This window comes from Bombina bombina, chromosome 7 (assembly GCF_027579735.1).
Source record: "Bombina bombina isolate aBomBom1 chromosome 7, aBomBom1.pri, whole genome shotgun sequence".
NCBI lineage: Eukaryota > Metazoa > Chordata > Amphibia > Anura > Bombinatoridae > Bombina > Bombina bombina.
The window spans coordinates 613226101-613239590 of NC_069505.1; the positions used below are offsets into that span (position 1 = coordinate 613226101).

General features: G+C 33.9%; 1 long non-coding RNA gene across 1 annotated transcript; it reads right to left on the minus strand.

Moving 5' to 3' along the window:
* Positions 1–11390: 11390 nt before the first annotated feature.
* Positions 11391–12964, minus strand: LOC128636148 (uncharacterized). Its single transcript, XR_008398675.1, has 2 exons — positions 12926–12964; positions 11391–12621 (listed from the first exon to the last, which is right to left on the minus strand). It is a non-coding gene; the product is annotated as an uncharacterized LOC128636148 (long non-coding RNA).
* Positions 12965–13490: the final 526 nt, after the last annotated feature.

Here is a 13490-nt window from a genome sequence, read left to right on the forward strand (position 1 = left end):
TAACTACCATCTCTATTTGGGATTACATGATATATAACTACAACTTGTATTTGGAATGACATGATATATAACTACCTCCTGTATTTGGAATAACATGATATATAACTACCACATGTATTTGGAATTACATGATATATAACTACCTCCTGTATTTGGGATTACATAATATATAACTACCACCTGTATTTGGAAATACATGATATATAACTACCTCCTGTATTTGGGATTACATAATATATAACTACCACCTATATTTCAGATTACATAATATATAACTAGCACCTGTATTTTTTAATTACTTAATATATAAGTACCTCCTGTATTTTTTATTACATAATAAATAACTACCATCTGTATTTGGGATTACATAATATATAACTACCACCTGTATTTCGGATTACATAATATATAACTACCACCTGTATTTTGGATTACATTATATATAACTACCATCTGTATTTGGGATTACATAATATATAACTACCATCTGTATTTTGGATTACATAATATATAACTACCACCTGTATTTGGGATTACATAATATATAACTACGACGTGTATTTGGGATTACATAATATATAACTCCACATGTATTTTGGATTACATTATATATAACTACCATCTGTATTTTGGATTACATTATATATAAATACCACCTCTATTTTGGATTACATTATATATAACTACCTCCTGTATTTGGGATTACACGATATATAACTACCACCTGTATTTGGGATTACATAATATATAACTACCACCTATATTTCAGATTACATATTATATAACTACCACCTGCATTTTTTAATTACATAAAATATAAGTACCTCCTGTATTTTTTATTACATAATATATAACTACCACCTGTATTTTGGATTACATAATATATAACTACCACCTATATTTGGGATTACATAATATATAACTATCTCCTGTATTTCGGATTACATAATATATAACTACCACCTGTATTTTGGATTACATTATATATAACTACCATCTGTATTTCGGATTACATAATATATAACTACCACCTGTATTTGGTATTACATAATATATAACTACCACTTGTATTTTTTATTACATAATATATAACTACCTCCTGTATTTTTTATTACATAATATATAACTACCTCCTGTATTTTGGATTACATTATATATAACTACCACCTGTATTTGGGATTACATAATATATAACTACCTCCTGTATTTGGGATTACATAATATATAACTACCACGTGTATTTGGGATTACATAATATATAACTACCACCTGTATTTAGGATTACATTATATATAACTACCATCTGTACTTGGGATTACATAATATATAACTACCACATGTATTCAGGGTTACATAATATATAACTACCACCTGTATTTGGGATTACATGATATATAATTATCCCCTGTATTTGGGATTACATTATATATAATTACCTCCTGTATTTGGGATTACATTATATATAATTACCTCCTGTATTTGGGATTACATAATATATAACTACCACCTCTATTTTGGATTACATTATATATAACTACCACCTCTATTTTGGATTACATTATATATAACTACCTCCTGTATTTGGGATTACATAATATATAACTACCACCTGTATGTTGGATTAAATTATATATAACTACCTCCTGTATTTGGGATTACATAATATATAACTACCACCTGTATTTTGGATTACATTATATGTAACTACCACCTGTATTTGGGATTACATAATATATAACTACCTCCTGTATTTTGGATTACATTATATATAACTACCACCTCTATTTTGGTTTATATTATATATAACTACCTCCTGTATTTGGTATTACATTATATATAACTACCTCCTGTATTTGGGATTACATGATATATAACTACCACCTGTATTTTGGATTACATTATATATAACTACCTCCTGTATTTGGGATTACATGATATATAACTACCACCTGTATTTTGGATTACATTGTATATAACTACCACCTGTATTTGGGATTACATAATATATAACTATCTCCTGTATTTTGGATTACATTATATATAACTATCTCCTGTATTTTGGATTAAAATATATATAACTACCTCCTGTATTTGGGATTACATAATATATAACTACCACCTGTATTTTGGATTACATTATATATAACTACCACCTGTATTTGGGATTACATAATATATAACTACCTCCTGTATTGTGGATTACATTATATATAAATACCACCTCTATTTTGGATTACATTATATATAAATACCACCTCTATTTTGGATTATATTATATATAACTACCTCCTGTATTTGGGATTACATTTTATATAACTACCACCTGTATTTTGGATTACATTGTATATAACTACCACCTGTATTTGGGATTACATAATATATAACTACCTCCTGTATTTTGGATTACATTATATATAACTATCTCCTGTATTTTGGATTAAAATATATATAACTACCTCCTGTATTTGGGATTACATAATATATAACTACCACCTGTATTTTGGATTACATTATATATAACTACCACCTGTATTTGGGATTACATAATATATAACTACCTCCTGTATTTTGGATTACATTATATATAAATACCACCTCTATTTTGGATTACATTATATATAAATACCACCTCTATTTTGGATTATATTATATATAACTACCTCCTGTATTTGGGATTACATGATATATAACTACCACCTGTATTTTGGATTGCATTATATATAACTACCTCCTGTATTTGGGATTACATGAGATATAACTACCACCTGTATTTTGGAGTACATTGTATATAACTACCACCTGTATTTGGGATTACATTATATATAACTACCACCTGTGTTTGGGATTACATGCTATATCACTAACAACTGTGTTTGGGATTACATAATATATAACTACCACCTGTATTTTGTATTAAATTATATATAACTACCACCTGTATTTTGGATTACATTATATATAACTACCTCCTGTATTTGGGATTACATGATATATAACTACCACCTGTATTTGGGATTACATAAAATGTATATCTACCTCATGTATTTGGATTACATTATATATAACTACCATCTGTATTTGGGATTACATAAAATTTATATCTACCTCCTGTATTTGGGATTACATTCTATATAACTACCTCCTGTATTTGGGATTACATAATATATAACTACCACCTGTATTTTGGATTACATTATATATAACTACCACCTGTATTTGGGATTACATAATATATAACTACCTCCTGTATTTTGGATTACATTATATATAAATACCACCTCTATTTTGGATTACATTATATATAAATACCACCTCTATTTTGGATTATATTATATATAACTACCTCCTGTATTTGGGATTACATGATATATAACTACCACCTGTATTTTGGATTACATTGTATATAACTACCACCTGTATTTGGGATTACATAATATATAACTACCTCCTGTATTTTGGATTACATTATATATAACTATCTCCTGTATTTTGGATTAAAATATATATAACTACCTCCTGTATTTGGGATTACATAATATATAACTACCACCTGTATTTTGGATTACATTATATATAACTACCACCTGTATTTGGGATTACATAATATATAACTACCTCCTGTATTTTGGATTACATTATATATAAATACCACCTCTATTTTGGATTACATTATATATAAATACCACCTCTATTTTGGATTATATTATATATAACTACCTCCTGTATTTGGGATTACATGATATATAACTACCACCTGTATTTTGGATTGCATTATATATAACTACCTCCTGTATTTGGGATTACATGAGATATAACTACCACCTGTATTTTGGATTACATTGTATATAACTACCACCTGTATTTGGGATTACATTATATATAACTACCACCTGTGTTTGGGATTACATGCTATATCACTAACAACTGTGTTTGGGATTACATAATATATAACTACCACCTGTATTTTGTATTAAATTATATATAACTACCACCTGTATTTTGGATTACATTATATATAACTACCTCCTGTATTTGGGATTACATGATATATAACTACCACCTGTATTTGGGATTACATAAAATGTATATCTACCTCATGTATTTGGGATTACATTATATATAACTACCATCTGTATTTGGGATTACATAAAATTGATATCTACCTCCTGTATTTGGGATTACATTCTATATAACTACCTCCTGTATTTGGGATTACATAATATATAACTACCACCTGTATTTGGGATTACATAATATATAATTATCACCTGTATTTGGGATTACATAAAATGTATATCTGTGATATATAACTACCACCTATATGTACAATTATGCAATATATAACTTCCACCTGTATTTAGTATTATGTGATATATAACTACCACGTGTATGTACAATTATGTGATATATAACTACCACCTGTATGTACAATTATGCAATATATAACTATCATCTGCATGTAGTATTATGTGATATATAACTACCACCTGTATGTAAGATTATGGGATATATAACTACTACCTATATGTAGGATTATGTGATATTTAACTACCGCCTGTATTTTGGATTACATTGTATATAACTACCACCTGTATTTGGGATTACATAATATATAACTACCTCCTGTATTTTGGATTACATTATATATAACTATCTCCTGTATTTTGGATTAAAATATATATAACTACCTCCTGTATTTGGGATTACATAATATATAACTACCACCTGTATTTTGGATTACATTATATATAACTACCACCTGTATTTGGGATTACATAATATATAACTACCTCCTGTATTTTGGATTACATTATATATAAATACCACCTCTATTTTGGATTACATTATATATAAATACCACCTCTATTTTGGATTACATTGTATATAACTACCACCTGTATTTGGGATTACATAATATATAACTACCTCCTGTATTTTGGATTACATTATATAAGAACTATCTCCTGTATTTTGGATTAAAATATATATAACTACCTCCTGTATTTGGGATTACATAATATATAACTACCACCTGTATTTTGGATTACATTATATATAACTACCACCTGTATTTGGGATTACATAATATATAACTACCTCCTGTATTTTGGATTACATTATATATAAATACCACCTCTATTTTGGATTACATTATATATAAATACCACCTCTATTTTGGATTATATTATATATAACTACCTCCTGTATTTGGGATTACATGATATATAACTACCACCTGTATTTTGGATTGCATTATATATAACTACCTCCTGTATTTGGGATTACATGAGATATAACTACCACCTGTATTTTGGAGTACATTGTATATAACTACCACCTGTATTTGGGATTACATTATATATAACTACCACCTGTGTTTGGGATTACATGCTATATCACTAACAACTGTGTTTGGGATTACATAATATATAACTACCACCTGTATTTTGTATTAAATTATATATAACTACCACCTGTATTTTGGATTACATTATATATAACTACCTCCTGTATTTGGGATTACATGATATATAACTACCACCTGTATTTGGGATTACATAAAATGTATATCTACCTCATGTATTTGGGATTACATTATATATAACTACCATCTGTATTTGGGATTACATAAAATTTATATCTACCTCCTGTATTTGGGATTACATTCTATATAACTACCTCCTGTATTTGGGATTACATAATATATAACTACCACCTGTATTTTGGATTACATTATATATAACTACCACCTGTATTTGGGATTACATAATATATAACTACCTCCTGTATTTTGGATTACATTATATATAAATACCACCTCTATTTTGGATTACATTATATATAAATACCACCTCTATTTTGGATTATATTATATATAACTACCTCCTGTATTTGGGATTACATGATATATAACTACCACCTGTATTTTGGATTACATTGTATATAACTACCACCTGTATTTGGGATTACATAATTTATAACTACCTCCTGTATTTTGGATTACATTATATATAACTATCTCCTGTATTTTGGATTAAAATATATATAACTACCTCCTGTATTTGGGATTACATAATATATAACTACCACCTGTATTTTGGATTACATTATATATAACTACCACCTGTATTTGGGATTACATAATATATAACTACCTCCTGTATTTTGGATTACATTATATATAAATACCACCTCTATTTTGGATTACATTATATATAAATACCACCTCTATTTTGGATTATATTATATTTAACTACCTCCTGTATTTGGGATTACATGATATATAACTACCACCTGTATTTTGGATTGCATTATATATAACTATCTCCTGTATTTGGGATTACATGAGATATAACTACCACCTGTATTTTGGATTACATTGTATATAACTACCACCTGTATTTGGGATTACATTCTATATAACTACCACCTGTGTTTGGGATTACATGCTATATAACTAACAACTGTGTTTGGGATTAAATAATATATAACTACCACCTGTATTTTGTATTAAATTATATATAACTACCACCTGTATTTTGGATTACATTACATATAACTACCTCCTGTATTTGGGATTACATGATATATAACTACCACCTGTATTTGGGATTACATAAAATGTATATCTACCTCATGTATTTGGGATTACATTATATATAACTACCATCTGTATTTGGGATTACATAAAATTTATATCTACCTCCTGTATTTGGGATTACATTCTATATAACTACCTCCTGTATTTGGGATTACATAATATATAACTACCACCTGTATTTGGGATTACATAATATATAATTATCACCTGTATTTGGGATTACATAAAATGTATATCTGTGATATATAACTACCACCTATATGTACAATTATGCAATATATAACTTCCACCTGTATTTAGTATTATGTGATATATAACTACCACGTGTATGTACAATTATGTGATATATAACTACCACCTGTATGTACAATTATGCAATATATAACTATCATCTGCATGTAGTATTATGTGATATATAACTACCACCTGTATGTAAGATTATGGGATATATAACTACTACCTATATGTAGGATTATGTGATATTTAACTAACACCTGTATGTAGGATTATATGATATATAACTATTACCTGTATGTACAAATATGTGCTTTATAACTACCACCTGTATGTACAATTATGTGATATATAAATAGTGATGTCGCGAACTTAAAATTTTCCGGGCGAACCGCCATTGACTTCAATAGGCAGGCGAATTTTAAAACCCACAGGGACTCTTTCTGGCCACAATAGTGATGGAAAAGTTGTTTCAAGGGCACTAACACCTGGACTGTGGCATGCCGGAGGGGGATCCATGGCAAAACTCCCACAGAAAATTACATAGTTGATGCAGAGTCTGGTTTTAATCCATAAAGGGCATAAATCACCTAACATTCCTAAATTGTTTGGAATAACGTGCTTTAAAACAACAGGTATGATGTTGTATCGATCAGGTAGTATAAGGGTTATGCCTGCTTCACAGTGACAGACCAAACTCCCCGTTTAACGCACCGCAAACAACCGCAAACAGTCCATTTGCACAACCACGAGATAGATAGATTTGATAGATACATAGATACATAGATTAGATAGATAGATCAATAGATGCAATATACATTTGATAGATACGATAGATAGATAGATTTGATAGATAAATAGATAGATTTGATAGATATATAATTTCCCAGACAGAGAATTACAAGACGTGCGGGCTGGGACCCATGGTAAGGTTTCCAGAGGCAGTTGCAGCGCCAGGGGACGTGTATATGGCATGGTTTTTAGGAACCGGGAGATGGAAAAAGATGCTTGGTCGGTCCTCCTACTTCAAATTTGGAGCACTGCGCGTGCAATCTACTGTGGCACCAGATATGAGTGGTGTGTTAAGTAGTACTATTCTGATCAGTTTAATACCTGTTACTCCCCCTATCAGGGGAGGTGTATATGGCATGGATTTTAGGAACCGGGAGATGGAAAAAGATGCTTGGTCGGTCCTCCTACTTAATTTGGGGCACTGCGCGTGCAATCGTGGCCAGACTTTTAGCCGACGGACATTTGGCCGAAACAGAAGTGGCTGTCACAAAACAGTCCGGCCACGAGATAGATAGATTTGATAGATAGATACATAGATTAGATAGATCAACAGATGCAATATACATTTGATAGATACGATAGATAGTTAGATAGATTTGATAGATACATAGATAGATTTGATAGATATATAATTTCCCAGACAGAGAATTACAAGACGTGCGGTCTGCGACCCATGGTAAGGTTACCAGAGGCAGTTGCAGCGCCAGGGGACGTGTATATGGCATGGATTTTCGGAACCGGGAGATGGAAAAAGATGCTTGGTCGGTCCTCCTACTTCAAATTTGAAACACTGCGCGTGCAATCGTGGCCAGACTTTTAGCCAACGGACATTTGGCCGATGGACATTTGTCCGAGGGACATTTGGCCGAAACACAAGTGGCTGTCACAAAACAGTCTGGCAACGAGATAGATTTGATAGATAGATACATAGATTACATAGATCAATAGATGCAATATACATTTGATAGATACAATAGACAGAATTGATAGATAAATAGATAGATTTGATAGATAGATAGATAGATAGATAATTTCCCAGACAGAGAATTACAAGACGTGCGGTCTGGGACCCATGGTAAGGTTACTTCCTTTTGCACAATCGAGTACAGGTTGGGGATTGCCTTTTGTGCAAAGAAATTTCGGCTGGGTACCTTCCACTGTGGTGTCCCCTATCAGGGGATGTGTATATGGCATGGATTTTAGGAACCGGGAGATGGAAAAAGATGCTTGGTCGGTCCTCCTACTTCAAATTTGGGGCACTGCGCGTGCAATCTAATGTGCCACCAGATAGGAGTGGTGTGTTAAGTAGTACTATTCCTATCAGTTTAATCCTGTTAAGTGTCTTTTTTTTGGTTTTGTTTTTGAAGCCACAGTGCGGCACCAGAGGCCAGAAAATTTTGGCATGTACACATGCCTTAAAAATTAGGTATTGTTGCAGCCGCTGCTGTAGCAGCAGCCAGAAAAATTGATGTTTGTTTCCCAGGCAGAAAGTCCCCTAAAACATTGTGGCTTGAACCCTAGTTGGTGGCGGATAAGTCACGCAAGTCATCTGCCATTTGAAGATAAAATACAGCAGCGTGTGGACCATTTTTGCCCAAGGCAGCTCATCTCATCAGGCCTTTTTTACACGAATGTATCGCCCAATGTCAGTCCCTTTGGGATCCATCCCTCATTCATCTTAATAAAGGTGAGGTAATCTAGACTTTTTTAACCTAGTCGACTTCTCTTCTCAGTGACAATACCTCCTGCTGCACTGAAGGTCCTTTCTGACAGGACACTTGAAGCGGGGCAGGCCAGAAGTTCTATTGCAAATTGGGATAGCTCAGGCCACAGGTCAAGCCTGAACACCCAGTAGTCAAGGGGTTCTTCGCTCCTCAGAGTGTCGATATCTGCAGTTAAGGCGAGGTAGTCTGCTACCTGTCGGTCGAGTCATTCTCTGAGGGTGGACCCCGAAGGGCTGTGGTGATGCATAGGAGTTAAAAAGCTCCGCATGTCCTCCATCAACAACACGTCTGTAAAGCAACCTGTCCTTGCCGGCGTGGTCGTGTGAGTCGGAGGATTACTTTCAGCTCTTCCCCTGTTAGATTCACGTTGTGCTGTGACATCACCCTTATACGCTGTGTAAAGCATACTTTTTAATTTATTTTGGAAATGCTGCATTCTTTCCGACTTGTTGTAATTCGGTAACATTTCTGGCACTTTATGCTTATACCGGGGGTCTAGTAGCGTGGACACCCAGTACAGGTCGTTCTCCTTCAGCTTTTTTTATACGAGGGTCCCTCAACAGGCACGACAGCATGAAAGACCCCATTTGCACAAGGTTGGATGCCGAGCTACTCATGTCCCGTTCCTCATCCTCAGTGATGTCACTGAAGGTATCTTCTTCCCCCCAGCTACGTACAACACCACGGGTACCAGATAGGTGACAACAAGCACCCTGGGATGCCTGTTGTGGTTGGTCTTCCTCCTCCTCCTCAAAGCCACATTCCTCCTCTGACTCCACTTCCTCACAATCCTCTTCCAGCGTTGCCGCAGGTCCAGCAAGCGATGCTGATAAGGCTGTTTCTGGTGGTGATGGTGACCACAACTCTTCCTCTTCACGCTCATCTACGGCTTGATCCAGCACTCTTTGCAGGGCACGCTCCAGGAAGAAAACAAATGGTATGATGTTGCTGATGGTGCCTTTGGTGTGACTGACTAGGTTTGTCACCTCCTCAAAAGGACGCATGAGCCTACAGGCATTGCGCATGAGCACCCAGTAATGTGGCAAAAAAATTCCCAGCTCCGCAGAGGCTGTCCTAGCACCCCGGTCATACAAATACTTGTTAACGGCTTTTTCTTGTTGGAGCAGGCGGTCGAACAGTAGGAGTGTTGAATTCCAACATGTCGGGCTGTCGCAAATCAAGCGCCTCACTGGCATGTTGTTTCTCCGCTGGATATTGGAAAAGTGCGCCATGGCCGTGTAGGAAACGCCTCAAATGGCCACACACCTTCCTGGCCTGCTTCAGGACGTCCTGTAAGCCTGGGTACTTATGCACAAAGCGTTGTACGATCAGATTACACACATATGCCATGCACGGCACATGGGTCAACTCGCCCAATTTCAATGCCGCCACCAAATTACTTCCGTTGTCAGAAACCACTTTGCCGATCTCCAGTTGATCCACCTCTGCGTTCAGGGTGGACAGGAGTGCTGGTCCGGTGTGACTCTCTGCTTTCAAGCAAGTCAACCCCAAGACGGCATGACACTGCCGTATCCGGGATGTGGAATAGTACCTGCGGAGCTGGGGGGGTGCCATTGATGTGGAGCAAGACGCAGCAGCAGAAGAGGACTCAGCCGAGGAGGTTATGGAAGAGGATGGAGTAGAAGGAGTAGAGGAGGTGGCAGCAGGCCTGCCTGCAAGTCGTGGCGGTGTCACCAACTCCTCCTCTGCAGAGCCATGCATTCCATGCATGGCAGCCATCAGCAGGTTTACCCAATGCACAGTGTAGGTGATATACCTGCCCTGACCATGCTTTGCAGACCAGCTATCAGTGGTCATATGGACCCTTGCCCCAACACTGTGTGCCAGACATGCCATTACTTCCTTTCGCACAATCGAGTACAGGTTGGGGATTGCCTTTTGTGAAAAGAAATTTCGGCTGGGTACCTTCTGTCGTATATACCTCTCTAGTCTAAGGGCTGTCACTAAATGAGTGTTTAGCAACAGATGTATATGTATGATTCTCGCAAAAGAAGATAAAAATTAGATGCTTGTAAGAATTATTCTTATATGACTTTATATGCCTTCGTTAGACAAAACCCTAACTATAGACAAATATTTAATCTGGGTTATCTAACAGATTAAATTAATACTCATATTTATCAAATATTAGTTGACATAAACTATTTATTAATCACAGCAAGATTAATTACATACCTCGAGATCTTAAGGCAGAAGATAACAATAGCTTCATACAAAGGCAAAGCTTATATACACATTTTAAGCCAATGAAATCAAAGCATACCATAAATGAAAATGCTATCTTTGTATATTTTAACTTCCTTAAAAAGACTTATAATTTTGGCTGACATATAGAAAATACTATTTTAACTTGTTCATGCGCAGTGTATTATAGTGTTAATAATACTATGTGTCTAGCTAGCAGTATAGGTGTTTTGATTGACAACAGCAACTGAATGTAAATGTCACAGTTTTAAATACATTGTCTTTAAAACACTATTTAACCCATTACTAACTAAACTGACTAATCCTATCTAAGTTAATTTAATTTATAACTCTTCCATATTCTATACCTTAATTTATATCTAAATGTTTTATCTATGAATAACATATTTAATGTGTAATTCTTCTTTGAAATTGTATATTTTCCTAATCATGATTTTATAATTTATTCTAATCATGATTTTATAACTCCACATTCCCCCACTTTCTTTTCTTTTTGTCAGACACAATCCCAATGATTAAACACTAAGGGCCAACACAGAAGAAACTACCAGACATATACCAGACATATTTCAAACAATAGACAGTGGATTTGACGTCATACACTACAATAAAGAATGTTCCAATAATTACATAGTTCATAGGTAAAGATGTTCAAGTCTTGATTGAAGGAATCAGATCCATAGCAGCGTCATTGCAGAGAAAGTTCAGTTCATAACTACCTTAGTAGTAAGATACATTTGTTGCAGAATTGAAAGCAATAAAGTCTGTAGGAGCAGTTCCATCAAGAAATACATGTGTAATCTTCATAGTGCTTACAAACAGGAACAATATTGTATATAACCATTGAAAAGGCCAAGGAAGAACCATAGGGTGAAACAAGTAGATGACAGTTAGTTGCAGGTAACGATTGCAGCAACCATAGGTAAACTTGTCACAAGGCCTCAGCATGTCCAGTAGTAGTCAGGCAGATCAATTCAGAAGAGCCCAAGTGCAAATCAAAAGAATTCCATCCAGACACCAAGAAAAGAGAGAGATAGGAGTATCCTAAAAAAATTAAAAGAAAGTATAAGTATGCAATATTCATATCAAATTATTCTATATGTCAGTCAAATTGGATTAGGAAGCCTAGTTGTATCAAGCGAAACTGAATAAGCAGAATACAAAGGTACATAACGTTTTTGTTGTGAATTAAGATGTTCCAGGGTTGTAAGTTGTCTAACTAATTTTTTGTTTAAATGCTTTTGATAACAAATACAACCACACATAAAAATAAACATAAAAATTTGAACAATAGTTAAAACAATAACAGGGTGTAACATAATATTAAAAAATTGAGTAGCTGTACTACTATATCCAAATACAGATTCCCACCAAGATATATTTGCATCTTGTAAAATACCAGAAGTAGCTGATTTTAAAATTCCTTGTTCATGTTCAACTGTAATTTTAGTATTTACAGAAACATGTTTTAAATTTTGTAACAAGGAAGAAATTATAGTAGAATCAGTTAACCATTTCTTCATTTGTGATCCCATACCCAAAGGTAAATTATAAACAGAAAAATTCATAACATGGTCCCATGTTAAATTTAAAGTAATATTAAGAGTTTGGGGCATGGTAAAATTCCAATTAGATGATGCAATATATTTAAGTGGAATAGTATTACACCAGGTACCAGGTAATAAATGAGAACTAGCAAATACTTTATCCTGTGTTTGGAATATAATAGTATCAGAATTAAATAAATGAAAACAAACTCTGTCAGATCCTAAATAAAATACCGGTCTAAGTACATTAAAATGACTTTGTAAGGTACAAGACTTTTGATTTTCCCAACATGTTTCATTGGTTGTATGGAATTGTGAAAGGGAACAGATAAACGAATTTGCATTGGAATGACACAATGATACATC